We start from the raw sequence: 19,598 nt of genomic DNA on the forward strand, positions 1-19,598 counted from the left end.
CAACACCCCATCAGCGGTAGCAAGCGCTATATAAATGCAACCCTTCTCCCTCTTCTATCCCTCCACTATCCTTCTCAATCCAAATAACTGACTAACATATCCAACACTCAAATTACTTTCATATTTCACTATATTAACTCTCCACTAATCCTTTATGGGGTCAGGGATAGTGTACCACTCGCCGAAAAGCGCTTCAACCCCTCATCAGGGGTAGTAAGCGCTATATAAATGCAATTACACTACAATGTGGAGAGTTCAGATCTGCACTTCAGACCCCATTTGCACTTTCATCCGCAAGTGCATCTTCTGTAGTAGGGGATCTCTGTGTATAGTCATAATCTAGTGAATAGTCCCGCCCATGTGTGTGGACCCTGGAGCAATCAAAAATAATCTCTTAAGGTGTTGAAAAATGCAGGACTGCACAGACACTTAAGAGAGAATTAAAGACAGATAATGCAGCCTATAAAACCAGGCTACACTGTCCAGTACTTCAGCTAGAAATTCCACCAAAAATCCACAAACCGCAAAGTCTGTCCAGATTTCCCTTACTTCAGCAGCAAAAACCCTCTGGAATGATAGAGAGGAAGACATGGACAGACAAACCCCATAGGCTGCCATTATGTGGCTCAAAACAAGATACTGTGCCTTTAAAACAACTTTCCAGAACTTCACAGTATCCCAGAATGCACTGCAGGTCCCTTTTACTTTCAGTTCTTTTTTCCGGCTCCTGCAAGCAGGACCCTGGAGCATTGAGCTCTCCCTTTTCAAGGGTGTATTGGTGATTTTTCACTTTTGTTTCAAGTGAGTGCTTTCTAAAGTACTTTAGTGCCTTTCTTCTTGGTTTTTGCACCCTTTTTTTTTTTTTTTTTTGAAAACCTTTATTTAACATTTGCAATCAAATACAGACACGGGCCTACATCCCCCAGGGCTGGCCGCTAAGCATTTCAGTACGTTATTACTATCCAACGTCAGACCCATCCTCCCTGGGAAGCATAGGAACTCCATCCACAAAGCACATCGGTTGCAAAAGCAGTTCAACTCGGGAACAGGATGAGGTTTTCATTTTACATATAAAAAGTTGAAAGGATCAGGTGTCGTACATTGTCTCGGATCACAAAAGGGGGCGAGCAAAGAACAACGTGTCCAAAATAAGTTCGCTATAATGTAGGTAAGCGGCGTTAAGACATACGACATCAGGATAAGTAGCACACTATTATTCGTCTACGCCATCATTATTGTCCGCCCCACAGCACCAAAACCTCAGAAAAGTCAAGGTACAGATGTAGAAACAAGGATGTAAGGAAAGCCGAACCCACTACACTAACCCGGAAAAGTAAAAAGAAAGAAAAGACAAGTGAAGAGAAGGAAGAAAAGAGGCCATAGAACAAAAATAAAAACGAAACACCCACCCCCACACCCCCCCACCCTGCACCCCTGCTGATGACTACGGCCACACCCCTCGCAGCGTGCCTGTCGCCCAGTAACCAGAACCCGAAATATAGTAGAAAGGGAAAGAAAGGAAAAGGCAAAGAACCCCACACAATGAGGGAAATCGGAGGAGGGCATAGTTCTACGGGCTCCCGGTCTCCTTCCCCCGTCGTAGCCAGCCCCGCCCCGGACTCCGTTGGGTCAATAATAAACAATCTCGTTAAACATAGTGCCACAATAAGAGACTCGGAGAAGAATCTCAACCCTGGCCCCGTCGATCAAATTCACTAAAGTCATCAATTAAGGAAAGCACTTCCCACAAAGTACTGTCAAAGTCTACCGAACAGGAGTACACAGATGAGAAAAGAACGGCAGGTCCCGATGTAGACGGCTGGTACCAATGTTGACCCTCCCTGCCTCCGAAGCCAAGTTTTACCCCATCCGCCATCTTGAAAGACCGACAGGGGAGGGGAGTCGACACGGTCCGCAACAGGCAAAGGATAGAATGTGGAAGGATCCAAAATGGAGACGACATGTAAATGTTCCGGGGGATACACAATCGGGGGTTCCAACGGTTCCGTGGGGTGACCAGGCACAGTACAGTCAGGTAGATCCACTTCAATAGGGGCAAACACTGCTTCCATCGCCGAGTCAAGATACACCTCCGAGACATCCATTGAAAAGCGGGCTGGCTGCCGGGTCGCGGGCGTCGTGGCAGGATCCGGTCTCATGCCCGTGAGTCCATCCGTCGCAGACAACAAACTGCAAGTCTGGACTTCAATAGTTCCCTTAAGTGCCATGAGTGCCTCCAGCACCGTACGCAGTGACGGCCCATTTCGAGCCTGTTACGCTAGATTCGTTTCATCCTCCAACATGGTGGACCCCACGGAGAGGCGCCTTCTCCGGGGCAAAATTAGGCGGAGCAGGAGTAAGCCATGAGGGACTGATGGTTAGCGAGCAGTAGTACGCAGCGAGGCACCGACCCGGGGGAACGGCGATGTGAATGCCGGACCCCCGGTCAGGGACCCCCGCGACACAGCACCGTGCGTCACTCGTCACCTCACCTTCTGTAGGGCACCAGGCAGCCGATGGTAGCAAAACAATCAAAAAAGTCAGAGTGTTCATGAGACCGGACCCAACCACCTTCAGCAGTCCGTTGTTATGCAACTCGGACCCGGCAGAGCCAGCACTCTAGACCCCGGCTTCTCTGCTGGGTTAGGCCTCAATGCGACCATCGACGTAGCCCCGCTCCACAACGGCGGAGAAACTCCGGGATTGCACAACTGGAGTGCGGGTCAGATCACACACACAGATCCGGTGCAGGTAATCAGGATAAGCAACAGGATGATAGAGCAAAGGACGGAGGTCAGCGGAGCCGGGAGACTATGCGGCCATCTTGGTTGGTGTCGTAGCTCCTCCCCGGTTTTTGCACCCTTTTGATGTCAAATATGCCTGCATTATTTGACAAATGTCCGGAGTGCTCCAGGAAGAAGGCCAAATCATATCCCCATGAGGTGTGTATCCTATGCCTTCCCATGTCTCAGAGGAGTGTGTGATTTGTCAGGGCTTCTCTGGCAGGACCCTGAAGGACAGAAAGAAGATCAGGCTTCAGGGCCTTGAGGAAAGAAGGCTGAAGGCGCAAGATGGGTCTGGAGGGGCTTCCTCTGCCCGTGCTGAGGCCTCTGGGTGGCTCCCCAGGCGCAGGAAGACCAGCAAGCGTCCCCATTCTCCTTCTGGGTCGATTGCACCGACTACGGCGTTGAGAAGGATGACTACAGTCTGCTCCCCGTCGTCTGGGGCGAAGCGACGTCACCGTCGAAGGAACTGAACAGACCGCCGTCAAAGTCTCCTGTGACGATTTAGTTGTCGTCCGCTCCGAAGTCATCGTCGAGTGATTGACGTCGAAAGGCCCGGCGTCAGCGCTAGCCATCGAGGCGACACCGCCGTTCGCCGTCGGCGAAAAGGAGAAGATCCTCGTTGAGGAGATCCTCGTCGTCGAGGAGTAGATCGCCGTCGAGGCGCAGATTGCCGTCGAGGTGAAGGTCGTCGTCGACGTGCAGATTGTCACCGTCGAGGCGCAGAAGGTCGCCGTCGAGGTACAAGAGGTCGTCGTCGAGGCGGACGAGGTCGCCGTCGAAGCGAAGGCACTCGCCGTCGAGGGAGAGACGGACGACGCCGAGGAAGAGACTCTCGACATCGAGGGACCGACGCTCGCCGTCCGCTCGCCGTTCTTCGCCGCCGAAGAGGCGTGGAAGGAGGTCTGACGCCATGGGAGGTTCGCCAACGTCCCAGGCTGGAAAAGAAGGTGGATCACCTGGCTCGGTTTACTCCGAGGTGTATACCCCGTCACAGAGGCCGGTTACACCCCCGCCTCCATTTCCGAGGGGTCTCCCTCCGAGGGCCCCTACTCCTCCTCCTTTACCACCACTTCCACAACCTGTACCTCGACCTCAGTTGCCAGAAAAGCCTCCTCCGGTCCCTCCGAGGTTAGTCTCACTGCTCAGACTTCCGACCCCTCCCAAGGGGACCCCTAAGCCGAAGGCCCCGGCCAAACCAAAGGCGCCCGCTCCGGTGGAACCGGCGGTTCGACCGAGGCCAAGGAAGTCGCGATCACGCTCCGGACAGAGAGAGAGATCGAGGAGTCGACGTAGATCCTCCACTAGGTCAAGACGTCGCCATAGGAGGCGGGGATCTAGGTCCCGCACGGACTCCTCCAAGTCCAGGACCTATTCACCGACCATGTCGGAATCCCCAGGGACAAGGGTATCTCCGGTGGATGACATCAGCACGTTCCAGGATGTTCTCCTGAGGGGGGCTGCAAAATTGGGAATCACAGTGACGGCTCCAACACCCACAACATCCGTGATATTTGAAACTCTTCACAAGAAGCATTTGTCTCGCCCTCTACTGCCACTAGTGCCTGGTTTGGTAGAGCCTGCGGAAAAGCGGTTCCTCACGCCAGCAGTGGTGAAGGCCGCTCCCTCCCGACTTCTGAAGAAGTACAGGGCCCCGGATTCGGACCCGGCTTTTCTGCGGATAGATCCGGTGCCTGACTCGGTTATAGTGACGGCGGCCAGGAAGTTATATTCTACCTCCCCGTCCTCCACAGTGCCGCCGGATAAGGAAAGTCGATGGATCGACTCGGCTGGAAGGAAGGCTTGTGGGACTGCATCCACGGCCATGAAGGCGTCTAGCGATGCGCCGTTGCTAGGGCGGTATGACCGTGCCCTGTGGGACTCCCTGCAACAGTTCACGGACCTTCTGCCACAAGACAAGAGGGAGGACTTCCAAGAGATCCTCACAGAGGGGATGCTGGTGTCAAACCCGGTCATCAGCGCGGCTGCGGATGTCTCTCTTTTGGCTGCCATGGGTACTGTCATGGGATCAACCAGCGGCGCCATGCTTGGCTCAGGCTCACATCACTCAAGCCGGAGGCCCAGCAGCGGGTGGCCAATCTGCCCTTTTCCGGGGAAACCCTGTTCGGAAAACATGGTGATGATGAGATGGCCCGCATGAAGGCGGAGGCAGAGACCATGAGGGCTGTGGGCTTGGAGAAGCCCAAAGAAAAGAAGGCCTATCGCCCGTTCCAGAGACGGTTCGGTGCACAGGGAAGAGGACGAGGTCAGTCTTCGGGACAGCAGCAGCAACAACAGCAGCAGTTCCGGAGACCCTTCCAGAAGCGCCAGAAGGGTAGAGGGGGACAGCAGTCCTCTACAGCGAACAAGGCCCGGCCGGGTCTCGACCCTGAGCGGTTACTTCCCCTACATCCGTTACCCGCTCTGGTGGGGGGAAGCGTTCAATTTTTTCTGGCAGATTGGAGAAAAATTACTCAGGACAAGTGGGTGCTGAATATTGTTTGCAATGGATACAGTCTTCGGTTCACCAGCCCGCCTCCATCAATTCCTCCGGTCAGCTAGCGGTTTCAACTGCTCGAGCTCCAAGCGGAGGCTGATATCCTGTTAAGGAAAAGGGCGATAGAAGTCGTACCTCTGTCTCAAAGAGGAAGAGGTCTGTACTCCCGGTTCTTCCTGGTTCGCAAGAAGGACAAGAACGAGTTCAGTCCCATTCTGGACTTGCGACAGGCAAACAAGTGGATTCCCAGAGAAAAGTTTTGCATGCTGTTGTTGCATCAGATTTATCCTCAGTTGCAACAGGGAGACTGGCTATGTGCAATAGACCTACAGGATGCGTACTTCCACGTGCCCATTGCACACAAACACAGGAAGTTCCTGCGATTTCAAGTCAGCACCAATCATTATCAATACAGAGTACTGCCATTCGGGCTGAAGTCTGCGCCCAGAACATTCTCGAAGTGCATGGCAGTGGTAGCAGCACACCTAAGGAAGAACAAGGTGTTTGTCTACCCGTACCTGGACGATTGGTTGATCAAGGCCTCCTCCTTCTCGGAAGCTCAGGCACACTTCCAGAAGACGTGCGTTCTCTTGAACAAGCTGGGGTTGCACATCAACATGTCCAAGTCTGTCCCGACTCCGGTCCAGTGCATTCAGTACTTGGGAGCCACCATCAATACGCTGTCAGCAAGCGTGTCTCCTTCGGAGGAGCGACGGTTATCACTCCTTCGGAAGGCTCAGGCTCTTATGAACACTCCATCTACAACTGTGAGGACGGTGTCTTCTCTAATGGGATCGATGGCCTCTTGTATCTTCCTAACGCCACACGCACGGCTGCACATGAGACCGTTGCAGGAGTGCTTGGAGGATCAGTGGGATCGGAAGAGAGGGTCTTGGGACGACAAGATACGACTGTCTCTGCATGCTCTTCATTCTCTGAAGTGGTGGTGTTCAGTGAGGTATCTCCTCAGAGGGGTCCCCTTCCACAAGGACTTTCCCACTCAGACTATTGTGACGGATGTTTCTCTCAACGGTTGGAGGGCGCACTCCGGGGACTTACAAATTCAAGGAAAGTGGTCCCCGATGGAGTCCACGTATCACATCAATTTCCTGGAACTCAGAGCTGTTCACTTGGCACTGAAGGCCTTCCATCCGTCCTTTCAGACCAACTCTCTGCTTGTACAGACGGACAATACGACCACGATGTATTACCTCAACAAGCAGGGGGGTTCGAGATCACGCACTCTGTCGCAGGAGGCGCAGGCAATCTGGCACTGGCTTCTGGCCAGAGGACTGACGATAACGGCTACCCATCTGCCAGGTGTGCAGAATGTTCAGGCGGACGCACTGAGCAGACTGATTCAGGAGAACGACGAATGGGTCATAAACGACGAAGTACTAGGAGAAGTCTTCGCAAGGTGGGGCCACCAACGAAAACAGCAAATGCCGAGACTTCGCCTCCAGGTACTACCAGCAAGGGACGCTGGGGGATGCGCTATGGATCAACTGGTCGAACAGCTTTCTGTACGCTTTTCCACCCATTCCCCTGATTCCAGCGGTGCTCATCAAACTGTACAGGAAATGCCCTTCACAGACTTCCTTCTTCCAGATCCCAGTGATCAAAGATTTTTTGGAAGGCTTGAAGAAAGTGTTCCCTCCTGTCCGGCTTCCTTCGCCTTCATGGGAATTGAATGTGGTGCTGTCCAGATTGATACAGGAGCCTTTTGAACCTATTCATAAGGCTTCATTGCAGCACCTGTCCTGAAAGGCGGCGTTCCTCGTGGCGATTACATCGGCACGCAGGGTGAGTGAAATTCAGGCGTTGTGTTGCGAGGAACCTTATACTGTATTTCATGCTGCTAAGATTGTTATGCGTACTCACCCTAAATTTCTTCCCAAGCTTATTTCTGATTTTCATGTCAACCAGACTATAACTTTGCCTACGTTTTTTCAGAACCCTTCATCTCCAGCGGAAAGATCTTTACATTCCCTGGATGTTAGGAGGGTGTTGAAATTTTATCTGGATAAGACCAAAGATATTCGTAGGTCAGACCAATTGTTTATCAATTATGGATCAGTCAGGACGGGTCTTGCTACCTCTAAACTGTCCATCTCTAGGTGGATTGTGTCCTGCATACAACTGTGTTACCAGAAGGCTAATAAGACCTTAGTGGGTAAACCTAAGGCTCATTCCACAAGGGGCAAAGCTGCCACGACTGCTTTGCTCCGTAATGTTCCTATTGCTGAAATCTGCTGGGCGGCCACTTGGAAGTCGGTCCATACCTCTGCTAAGCATTACTGCCTGGACACTGATGCCAGGGCAGATGCTCAGGTTGGGCAGGCTTCGCTGAGAAATCTGTTCGCACAATAGTGGTGTTATTTCTCGTTTCTCCACCGCCGCTTTGGTGTGGGGATGGGCTTGCCATTCTATTCACTAGATTATGACTATACACGGAGATCCCCTACTACAGAAGGAGTAGTTTCTGTCCTGTAACTCCAGTTCTGTAGTAGGGGTATCTCTGTTATAGTCATAAGCGCCTGCCCGCCTCCCCGGTGGAGAGAGTTATTCGTGTAAGGAATGCTACAGGTCTGGCGTGTTACGCCTTCAAAAAGAACTGAAAGTAAAAGGGACCTGCAGTGCATTCTGGGATACTGTGAAGTTCTGGAAAGTTATCTTAAAGGCACAGTATACTGTTTTGAGCCACATAATGGCAGCCTATGGGGCTTGTCTGTCCATGTCTTCCTCTCTATCATTCCAGAGGGTTTTTGCTGCTGAAGCAAGGGAAATCTGGACAGACTTTGCTGTTTGTGGATTTTTGGTGGAATTTCTAGCTGAAGTACTGGACAGCGTAGCCTGGTTTTATAGGCTGCATTATCTGTCTTTAATTCTCTCTTAAGTGTCTGTGCAGTCCTGCATTTTTCAACACCTTAGGAGATTACTTTTGATTGCTCCTGGGTCCACGCACATGGGCGGGACGATTCACTAGATTATGACTATAACAGAGATACCCCTACTACAGAACTGGAGTTACAGGACAGAAACTACTCCTTCTGTGCTATGTTGCTGTGGTCTTACGAGAGGTTAAGTAAGACAGGTGGAAACAAGCTCATTGTTCACCATGTTTATGGGTCAGAGCAGATGCACTGGGGGGACCGCTTGACGTTTTCTCAGTGCCCTGAGTGATAATATGCCGGCAGATCCTGGTAACACAAAAGCAAAAAGTCCCAAGGAGAGGGATGTATTTGTCGCAGCTAATATCTCTCCAAGTCAGTCATGCTACAATCTTCTTTCGAAATCCCAAACTCATTCATTTAGGACAGAGTGACTTTCAAAATATTTTCCACTATCATCCTATAGTTTGGGCTGGCAGGTTAAAGCATGGCTGGTTCTATATATTCAGGGTGGTTTGTGGATTCTCTGTAGATGACATTGCCCCAGGTTCCCTGATTCCTGCGGAACACCCAGTTGACTATAGGAATGTGGGTACGGTAGGTTCGGCTACTGTACAAGGCAAATAGTAGAGCAGATCTGTCTCTCCTGGCCCAACACATAACTACAGGTTCGAGGCATATGAGCTGCAGATTGTACACTTTTGCATAGATCGCTATCTGGTGTTGGGCTCAGATGTTTGCATGTTGTTTTTGTCTTTGAAGAGGTCTCTTAGTCACGAGGTTGATGACTCCTCCTTCGGTCGACAGTGTGCATGGATTCGGCTCCATCGTTTGATTGTTTTTTTCCGCCATCGGGATCGGGTGGGACTTGCTGCGCTCCCGGTCGGTGTTGTTATCGAACCCCCTTTCTACACGCAATGACATCTATCCGACGGTATTGTCTCGATCGTGTTCCTTTCGGCGCGCACCCTCGACGACAACTTTTGAAAAACGTTGGTGCCTGCTAACTTCGACTTAGGCCGTTGGGCCTACCAGTGCCAGTAAAGACGGACGTCGATGGAACGGACTCCTTCTAAGAAATGTCCCCAGTGGGCTGCTAAATTCCCACACTCGGACCTCCATCCTCTTAGTAATCTGTGCCTCTCTCCAGAACATCGAGAGGACGACTGTGAGGCTTGTCTATCCTTCAAGTCCAAGAAAACCATCCGGGATCGTCGAGCTCGACCCCACAAGATGTCCTGAGGCACAAGTTCCATTCCGGACATCTTCCATCCAGGTCCCGGTAGCCTTCTGGAAGCAGAACAGCAAGAACAGGTCCCGGACTCAGAAGCAGATGTCTCCGATGCCGAAGATGACATCACCCCAGCTCAAAGGGAGGTGAGTACCGCAGCCCCTGCCCTGCCCTACCCAAGCCTATAACAAAGGCTCCGGTGACACCTTCGCCCCCGGCTCAGGTCCACACCGTACAAAAACTTTGAGCGCCCCGCCGCCTGAACGGCGCCGAAGGACAAACAAAAGCCTTCTGGCTCGAGCCAGCTACCTGGACCCGAAAAGCCATATTTGTCACCGAAAGCTAAGTCGCCCGAGATGCAGCGCCCTTCTCCGTCAGCACAGGAAAAACATTCAGCACCAAAACCGGCAAAAGATCCCTCGGCACTGAAGCAGCCGGATAAAACCTTGGCACCGAAGCACACAGAAAAGACTTTGACGCTGAAAACATTAAAAGACAAGCCTTCCATAACTAAGCCTCCTAAACAAGGACCTCCGGAGCCAAAACAACCCGCACCGAAGATCTCGGAGCCAGGGAAAGCTTCCATACCGGACACTGTCACTAAACAGCCAAGAACAGTTTCCAGGGAGAAATCCTCCACACCAAAGAAAAATATTGATGTCAAAGAACTTTATCTCCCAGATCCAAAGCAAACCAACATCTTAATCCATCCTAAGACTGGTCATATAATTACCAAGCTACCTACAAAGAGGAAACCATAACATTTACCACAGGCACCAGTTCCTGTAAAGAAATTACCCATTGCTACTAATATTTCACCACCACCTTCACCCCCTCCACCAATTAACCCCAATTTAATCATTTCTCCACCACATTCTCCACAACCAGAGGATAGTGACGATGAACATGGGGATGGGCAAGAAGATGAAGATATAGTACCATTAAACACTGAGGATCCTGATGATCCAGCACAGGAACCAGACCCATGGCATGACTATAGTACGGATCCTGATCTAAATAATGATCCAGACCATCTCCGCCAGACGACATTGTGGGTTTAGCCCAACTAATTAATAGGGCCGCAACATACTATGGAGTCAAACTACACTCAGACCCTGTAGGAGAGGATTTTCTTCTGGAAACGTTTGACCAGCCACAAAAATCTGCTCATGTCTTACCAATGCTAAAAGGTCTTCTTGGACACGCCCCTGAGGTGTTTAAAGACCTAGTTAGAGCTAGGGTTCTTAACGCCAGAATATATAAGAAATACAAGGCAGCTCCAACTGACCCTATAAACATCAAGGGTCAACTTCCTTTAGATTCCATGGTTGTAGCCAATGCACGCAAAAGAGCAAACTCTCCGGGGTCAGGTGACACACCACCTCCTGACAAAGAATCTAAATTATTAGACGTATCAGGAAAACGTATGGCGTCTCAAGCTGCAAACTCCTGGAAAATAGCCAACACACAAGCCCTCCTGGCAAGGTATGACAGGGCTCACTATGATGACAAAGCCAATGACCTTATTCAGGACGGCAAACTAATCATTAATACATCCATCAAATGCCACTGACGCAGCGGACACCGTGTACCGCACTGTAAATACCGGTGTTTTGATACCCAGACATGCCTGGCTCAGGGTATCTGGTTTTAAACTAGAGGTACAGTATACCATCCTTAATCAATCTTTTGACCAGGAGCACCTCTTTGGCCCTGCGGTAGGCACATCTTTGGAAAAGATAAAAAAGGATACACAGACTGCCAAGTCTATGGGAGCTCTACAGTCACCCTCAACAGAGGCTCCTTTTGGCGTTCCTTCTATAGAGCAGGCTTCAAAACAAATACAACAGAATACCCGTCCTCATCCTACAAAAGTCACAACCAGGGCTCTTTTTCCAGGGGATACTCTAGAGGAGGTTACAGGGGGAACAACAACAAGGGCAGAAGCAGAGGTAATAACACCCGCAACTCCCCTAATACCGAATATTGACTTCCCTGCGCTGCCCCCGATCATCCCTCTCCCGTCGAGGGACGTCTGGAATTCCATCCCAACAGACAAGTGGGTAAGACAAATTATCCAGTATGGTTATTGCCTGGAACTCACTTCTACCCCTCCCAATATACCTCCCAAACAGCATCCAATGTCCTCAGAACATCTGACGCTTCTCAAACAAGGACGTCTGGAATTCCATCCCAACAGACAAGTGGGTAAGACAAATTATCCAGTATAGTTATTGCCTGGAACTCACTTCTACCCCTCCCAATATACCTCCCAAACAGCATCCAATGTCCTCAGAACATCTGACGCTTCTCAAACAAGAGGTTCTTGCACTATTACAAAAACATGCAATAGAGCCGGTTCCCTTGACTCACCAAGGCACAGGGGTCTACTCCCTCTATTTTCTAATTTCACAAAAGGACGGCTCTCTCAGGCCAATACTGGACCTCAGACCACTCAACTTCTACATCCAATCAGACTTCTTCCACATGGTCACTTTACAAAGGTGCTTCCACTACTTCAGCAAGGCGACTTTCTCTCCTTCTGGATCTAAAGGACGCCTACTTCCACATTCCCATTCATCCCACTTGCAGGAAATATCTCAGGTTTGTTGTAGATGGTCAACACTACCAGTTTAAAGTTCTGCCATTCGAGGTCACAACGGCACCCAGGGTTTTCACCAAGTGCCTCGCAGTGGTTGCAGCCCACTTAAGAAGACAGCAGATTCATGTCTTCCCTTATCTGGACGACTGGCTCATAAAAGCAAAATCCCACAACAGCTGTGTTCAACACACACTCTGTACAATACAACTGCTTCACAGTCTGGGATTCACAGCAAATCTGGGCAAATCCCATCTCCAACCGTCCAGAATACAACAATATCTAGGCGCTACACTAAATACTTCCACAGCCCTAGCATATCCCAACCCAGTCAGGATAACAGCTATACAGGCACTAGTTCAAAGATTTCAGCCACAACACTCTCTACCTGCACCTGTGGAGTGGTGTGGCTCACTGGTTAGAGGTGGCAGACCCGTAAGCAGAGAATGGCCCGGGACCAGGGTTGAATTCCCGACGCGGCAGGGTCTTGGACCAGGGTCAACGGACTCGATAATTCTCGCCTCAGTGCCTACTCTAACCAGGGAACACACTCGGCAACTCTGGGCATTAAGCTTACCTCATCTCCACAACGGCCCCCCACAGACGCCGGGGATGCCTGGTTTCACCCTGGAGATACCCAGTAAGGGACCATCTCACAGGGAAAACCAGGACGGGTTCCCCTGCGGTCTATAGCGCCAGGACACTCGGGTAGAGTAACAGTGCGCTTTACAAGTATCCCACATTTACATGGTGGAACACACAGAACCTTTCCAAAGGGCAGTCGTTCCTCAACCCAGACCCAAAAATAGTGCTAACAACAGACTCATCGCTCATTGGCTGGAGAGCTGATCTTCAAACCCATACCATTCAAGGTATCTGGACCCCCAAACAGAAACAATTTCACATCAACTACCTGGAAGTGTTAGCAATCTTCATAGCATTGAAATCTTTTCAACTGCACCTATCAGGCAAAGCTGTCCTAATCGTACAGACAACAGGACAGCAATATATTACATACAGAAGCAAGGGGGGAGACTCGCCCTACAGCTATCACACCTAGCTCAAAGCATATGGAGATGGGCCATTCCGCAAAAAATATACCTCCTGACAGAACATCTACCAGGGGTACACAATCAGATAGCAGATCTGCTCAGCCATCAAGCACAACAGATCCACGAATGGGAACTTCATCCTCAAGTTCTTCTTCCATTCTTTCACATGTGGGGACACCCAGAAATAGATCTGTTCGCCACACACCAAAAAGCAAAATGCCCAAACTTTGCCTCCAGGTATCCACACCCATTGCCCAAAGGCAATGCGGTATGGATGATTGGTCTGACGCTTCTCAAACAAGAGGTTCTTGCACTGTTACAAAAACATGCAATAGAGCCGGTTCCCTTGCCTCATCAAGGCACAGGGGTCTATTCCCTCTATTGTCTAATTTCACAAAAGGACGGCTCTCTCAGGCCAATACTGGACCTCAGACCGCTCAACTTCTACACCCAATCAGACTTTTTCCACATGGTCACTTTACAATAGGTGCTTACACTACTTCAGCAAGGTGACTTTCTCTCCTTCTGGATCTAAAGGAAGCCTACTTCCACATTCCCATTCATCCCTCTTGCAGGAAATATCTCAGGTTTGTTATAGATGTCAACACTACCAGTTTAAAGTTCTACCATTTGGGGTCACAACGGCACCCAGGGTTTTCACCAAGTGCCTCGCAGTGGTTGCAGCCCACGTGAGAAGACAGCAGATTCATGTCTTCCCTTATCTGGACGACTGGCTCATAAAAGCAAAATCCCACAACAGCTGTGTTCAACACACACTCTGTACAATACAACTGCTTCACAGTCTGGGATTCACAGCAAATCTGGGCAAATCCCATCTCCAACCGTCCAGAATACAATAGTATCTAGGCGCTACACTAAATACTTCCACAGCCCTAGCATATCCCAACCCAGTCAGGATAACAGCTATACAGGCACTAGTTCAAAGATTTCAGCCTCAACACTCTCTACCAGCACTAGTGTTCATGCAACTAATAGGGATGATGGCCTCTTGCATTTTTCTAGTTCCTTATGCAAGACTACAAGTGCGTCCATTACAAGAGCGCCTAGCACATCAGTGGAACCAGGCTCAAGGTCAGCTAACAGATCGGATGTTGGTGGACGACCACACCCATCGCTCTCTGCAATGGTGGAACACACAGAACCTTTCCAAAGGGCGGTCGTTCCTCGAGCCAGACCCAAATGTGCCTGCGCTTTTCCGCCTCTCCCACTCGTTCCGTTAGTGGGGAAGAAACTCAAATAACACTCCCTCACAATGATCCTAGTTGCTCCAACATGGACAAGACAACAATGGTTCACAACCCTATTGGAACTATCAGTAGTACCACATCAAAAACTACGCCTCTCACCCAAGCTTCTCACTCAGAAACATGAGAGATATAAGACATCCAGATCCCAATCAACTCAACCTTGCGATCTGGCACCTGAAGCCTTAGAGTTTGGCTCCCTCAATCTCCCTCCAGATTGTATGAACGGTATTAAAGAGGCCAGACGCCCTACAACAAGGGCATGCTATGCGGCAAAATGGAAACGGTTCGTCATTTATTGCACGCATAACAATATCAATTCACTAGATGCTTCCATTCAGGTCATCATCTGTTATCTCTTGCATCTACAACAATGTAACCTAGCGTTTAACTCCATTAGACTACATCTCGCCGCCAACACTTGTCTTTGTTTAGAGTATCTGCTATCAAAGCTTTTATTGAAGGACGAATAATTCCACCAAGAGCTCTGCCCTTTCCGGTGTGGAACCTTAATGTAGTCCTTACCAGACTAATGGGCCCTCCTTTTGAACCTCTTCACAAATGTGAGCTGCAGTTCCTCACTTGGAAAGTAGCCTTTCTAATTGCTATCACATCTCTCAGAAGAGTGAGTGAACTCCAGGCATTAACCATACAAGAACCATTTTTACAAATTCATCATAACAACGTGGTTCTTAGAACTAACCCAAAATCTTTACCAAAAGTAGTATCTGCCTTCCATCTGAACCAGTCTGCTGAACTCCCAGAATGTTTTCCTCAACCAGATTCAGTGGCAGAAAGTGCTCTACACACCTTAGATGTTAAAAGGGCAATACTCTACTACATTGAAAGAACAAAATCCTTTAGGAAAACCAAACAACTTTTTGTGGCTTTCTCCCCACCTCATAAAGGTAATCAATCGTATATCCAAAACTGGAATTGCAAGGTGGATTGTAAAATGTATACAGATATGCTACATCAAGCCAAACGCACATTAACCATTCCCCCTACAGCTCATTCTACTCACAAACTAGGGGCTTCTATGGCTTTCTTAGGGAACATTCCCCTAGATGACATTTGCAAAGCAGCAACTCGTACTACACCACATATCTTCATAAAACACTATTGTGTGGATGTGCAAGCAAAACAAGAAGCTAGTGTGGGCCAGGCTGTACTCAAAACACTATTTCAAACCACTGCAACAGATACAGGTAGACATCGCTAAGAACTGCTGTATAGTTATGCAAAAGTGTACAATCTGCAGCTCATATGCCTCGAACATAAGATGCTACTTACCAGTATGCATCTGTTCTTGGCATGTAGAGCTGCTGAGTTGGACACGCCCACCCACCTCCCCGGATACCTCGATCTGTTCCAGTATTATCTTACTTAGATACATCTTTCTACTTCTCACTACTCCATCTAACCCTAAGTGGCAAAAAGAATCTAAGGATGGAGTCAATGCCCATGCGCACTGTCGACTGAAGGAGGAGTCACCAACCTCGTGACAACAAGACTTCTTCTAAGACAAAAACCACATGCAAACATCCGAGCCCAACACTAGATGGTGATCTATGCAAAAGTGTACAATTCTGCAGCTCTACATGCCAAGAACAGAAGCATACTGGTAAATAGCATTTTCCTTTTGTGGCCAGGTCCCCTAGACCAAGGGGCAGGCATGTTGTAACATCCACAGAGGGGTGAAGGTAGCCTGCTTGGAAACTAGACCCCCTCGCTTGTTACATCCATGGAATCCATTCACACATGCTCCCACAACACTCCAACATGTAGCACAATACATTACAGACTGCACTCACTGTGGGGCTGAGAGGGGCCTCGAGATTTAGGAATGGGTGCATTATGCTCTGATAGTTCCAGGAGAGGTTCACGTGAAAGACCCTTTATCCCCTCCCACTCTTATCCAACTGAGGCCAATGACTCTTTAACCCGGCATGAGGAGGCGGCTATCTTCCTCGACTATAGTTGGGAGTAACTCTTTTTGTGCACCCTCTTCCGAAGACGGCTGAAATGCCAGAAACCGGTCCCCGGTAGCTTGTCTCCTTTCTGGTAAAGAATTGGCTTGGTAGTTTAGTCTGCCCTGTTCCCATGATGCACTGGGCCAGGGACAGACTGATTTGCATATAGCCAGGTTCTGAGCTGGGATGGGGCAGTGAGATAAATAACGGTGATGGATCAAGCCCTGATCTTTGGACTGGGTAAGAGTGGTCTGCTTAATTCAGACACTCTGTTCATCACCACCCCCTTTTCTGAATCGTTATTGGCCACTGTAGGTGTGGCAGGGTATACTCAGACATGAGTCCCTTTCTCACTGCTCCATTAGGATTCAAGCAAGCCGGGCCGCAGACGGCTGAAATGCCAGAAACCGGTCCCCGGTAGCTTGTCTCCTTTCTGGTAAAGAATTGGCTTGGTAGTTTAGTCTGCCCTGTTCCCATGATGCACTGGGCCAGGGACAGACTGATTTGCATATAGCCAGGTTCTGAGCTGGGATGGGGCAGTGAGATAAATAACGGTGATGGATCAAGCCCTGATCTTTGGACTGGGTAAGAGTGGTCTGCTTAATTCAGACACTCTGTTCATCACCACCCCCTTTTCTGAATCGTTTTTGGCCACTATAGGTGTGGCAGGGTATACTCAGACATGAGTCCCTTTCTCACTGTTCCATCAGGATTCAAGCAAGCCGGGCCGAAGACGGCTGAAATGCCAGAAACCGGTCCCCGGTAGCTTGTCTCCTTTCTGGTAAAGAATTGGCTTGGTAGTTTAGTCTGCCCTGTTCCCATGATGCACTGGGCCAGGGACAGACTGATTTGCATATAGCCAGGTTCTGAGCTGGGATGGGGCAGTGAGATAAATAACGGTGATGGATCAAGCCCTGATCTTTGGACTGGGTAAGAGTGGTCTGCTTAATTCAGACACTCTGTTCATCACCACCCCCTTTTCTGAATCGTTTTTGGCCCCTATAGGTGTGGCAGGGTATACTCAGACATGAGTCCCTTTCTCACTGCTCCATCAGGATTCAAGCAAGCCGTGCCTAAGACGGCTGAAATGCCAGAAACCGGTCCCCGGTAGCTTGTCTCCTTTCTGGTAAAGAATTGGCTTGGTAGTTTAGTCTGCCCTGTTCCCATGATGCACTGGGCCAGGGACAGACTGATTTGCATATAGCCAGGTTCTGAGCTGGGATGGGGCAGTGAGATAAATAACGGTGATGGATCAAGCCCTGATATTTGGACTGGGTAAGAGTGGTCTGCTTAATTCAGACACTCTGTTCATCACCACCCCCTTTTCTGAATCGTTTTTGGCCACTATAGGTGTGGCAGGGTATACTCAGACATGAGTCCCTTTCTCACTGCTCCATCAGGATTCAAGCAAGCCGGGCCGAAGACGGCTGAAATGCCAGAAACCGGTCCCCGGTAGCTTGTCTCCTTTCTGGTAAAGAATTGGCTTGGTAGTTTAGTCTGCCCTGTTCCCATGATGCACTGGGCCAGGGACAGACTGATTTGCATATAGCCAGGTTCTGAGCTGGGATGGGGCAGTGAGATAAATAACGGTGATGGATCAAGCCCTGATCTTTGGACTGGGTAAGAGTGGTCTGCTTAATTCAGACACTCTGTTCATCACCACCCCCTTTTCTGAATCGTTTTTGGCCACTATAGGTGTGGCAGGGTATACTCAGACATGAGTCCCTTTCTCACTGCTCCATCAGGATTCAAGCAAGCCGGGCCGAAGACTGCTGAAATGCCAGAAACCGGTCCCCGGTAGCTTGTCTCCTTTCTGGTAAAGAATTGGCTTGGTAGTTTAGTCTGCCCTGTTCCCATGATGCACTGGGCCAGGGACAGACTGATTTGCATATAGCCAGGTTCTGAGCTGGGATGGGGCAGTGAGATAAATAACGGTGATGGATCAAGCCCTGATCTTTGGACTGGGTAAGAGTGGTCTGCTTAATTCAGACACTCTGTTCATCACCACCCCCTTTTCTGAATCGTTTTTGGCCACTATAGGTGTGGCAGGGTATACTCCGACATGAGTCCCTTTCTCACTGCTCCATCAGGATTCAAGCAAGCCGGGCCGAAGACGGCTGAAATGCCAGAAACCGGTCCCCGGTAGCTTGTCTCCTTTCTGGTAAAGAATTGGCTTGGTAGTTTAGTCTGCCCTGTTCCCATGATGCACTGGGCCAGAGACAGACTGATTTGCATATAGCCAGGTTCTGAGCTGGGATGGGGCAGTGAGATAAATAACGGTGATGGATCAAGCCCTGATCTTTGGACTGGGTAAGAGTGGTCTGCTTAATTCAGACACTCTGTTCATCACCACCCCCTTTTCTGAATCGTTTTTGGCCACTATAGGTGTGGCAGGGTATACTCAGACATGAGTCCCTTTCTCACTGCTCCATCAGGATTCAAGCAAGCCGGGCCGAAGACGGCTGAAATGCCAGAAACCGGTCCCCGGTAGCTTGTCTCCTTTCTGGTAAAGAATTGTCTTGGTAGTTTAGTCTGCCCTGTTCCCATGATGCACTGGGCCAGGGGCAGACTGATTTGCATATAGTCAGGTTCTGAGCTGGGATGGGGCAGTGAGATAAATAACGGTGATGGATCAAGCCCTGATCTTTGGACTGGGTAAGAGTGGTCTGCTTAATTCAGACACTCTGTTCATCACCACCCCCTTTTCTGAATCGTTTTTGGCCACTATAGGTGTGGCAGGGTATACTCAGACATGAGTCCCTTTCTCACTGCTCCATCAGGATTCAAGCAAGCCGGGCCGAAGACGGCTGAAATGCCAGAAACCGGTCCCCGGTAGCTTGTCTCCTTTCTGGTAAAGAATTGTCTTGGTAGTTTAGTCTGCCCTGTTCCCATGATGCACTGGGCCAGGGGCAGACTGATTTGCATATAGCCAGGTTCTGAGCTGGGATGGGGCAGTGAGATAAATAACGGTGATGGATCAAGCCCTGATCTTTGGACTGGGTAAGAGTGGTCTGCTTAATTCAGACACTCTGTTCATCACCACCCCCTTTTCTGAATCGTTTTTGGCCACTATAGGTGTGGCAGGGTATACTCAGACATGAGTCCCTTTCTCACTGCTCCATCAGGATTCAAGCAAGCCGGGCCGAAGACGGCTGAAATGCCAGAAACCGGTCCCCGGTAGCTTGTCTCCTTTCTGGTAAAGAATTGGCTTGGTAGTTTAGTCTGCCTTGTTCCCATGATGCACTGGGCCAGGGACAGACTGATTTGCATATAGCCAGGTTCTGAGCTGGGATGGGGCAGTGAGATA

The 19,598-nt window shown here is 49.7% G+C and overlaps 1 protein-coding gene across 7 annotated transcripts in view; it reads left to right on the top strand.

Moving 5' to 3' along the window:
• The window catches only part of SBNO2 (strawberry notch homolog 2), a 390,195-nt gene that overhangs the window by 309,904 nt on the left and 60,693 nt on the right, over positions 1–19,598 (top strand). The window lies entirely within an intron of this gene.

The sequence above is a fragment of the Lissotriton vulgaris genome, chromosome 12 (genome assembly GCF_964263255.1).
Source record: "Lissotriton vulgaris chromosome 12, aLisVul1.2, whole genome shotgun sequence".
NCBI lineage: Eukaryota > Metazoa > Chordata > Amphibia > Caudata > Salamandridae > Lissotriton > Lissotriton vulgaris.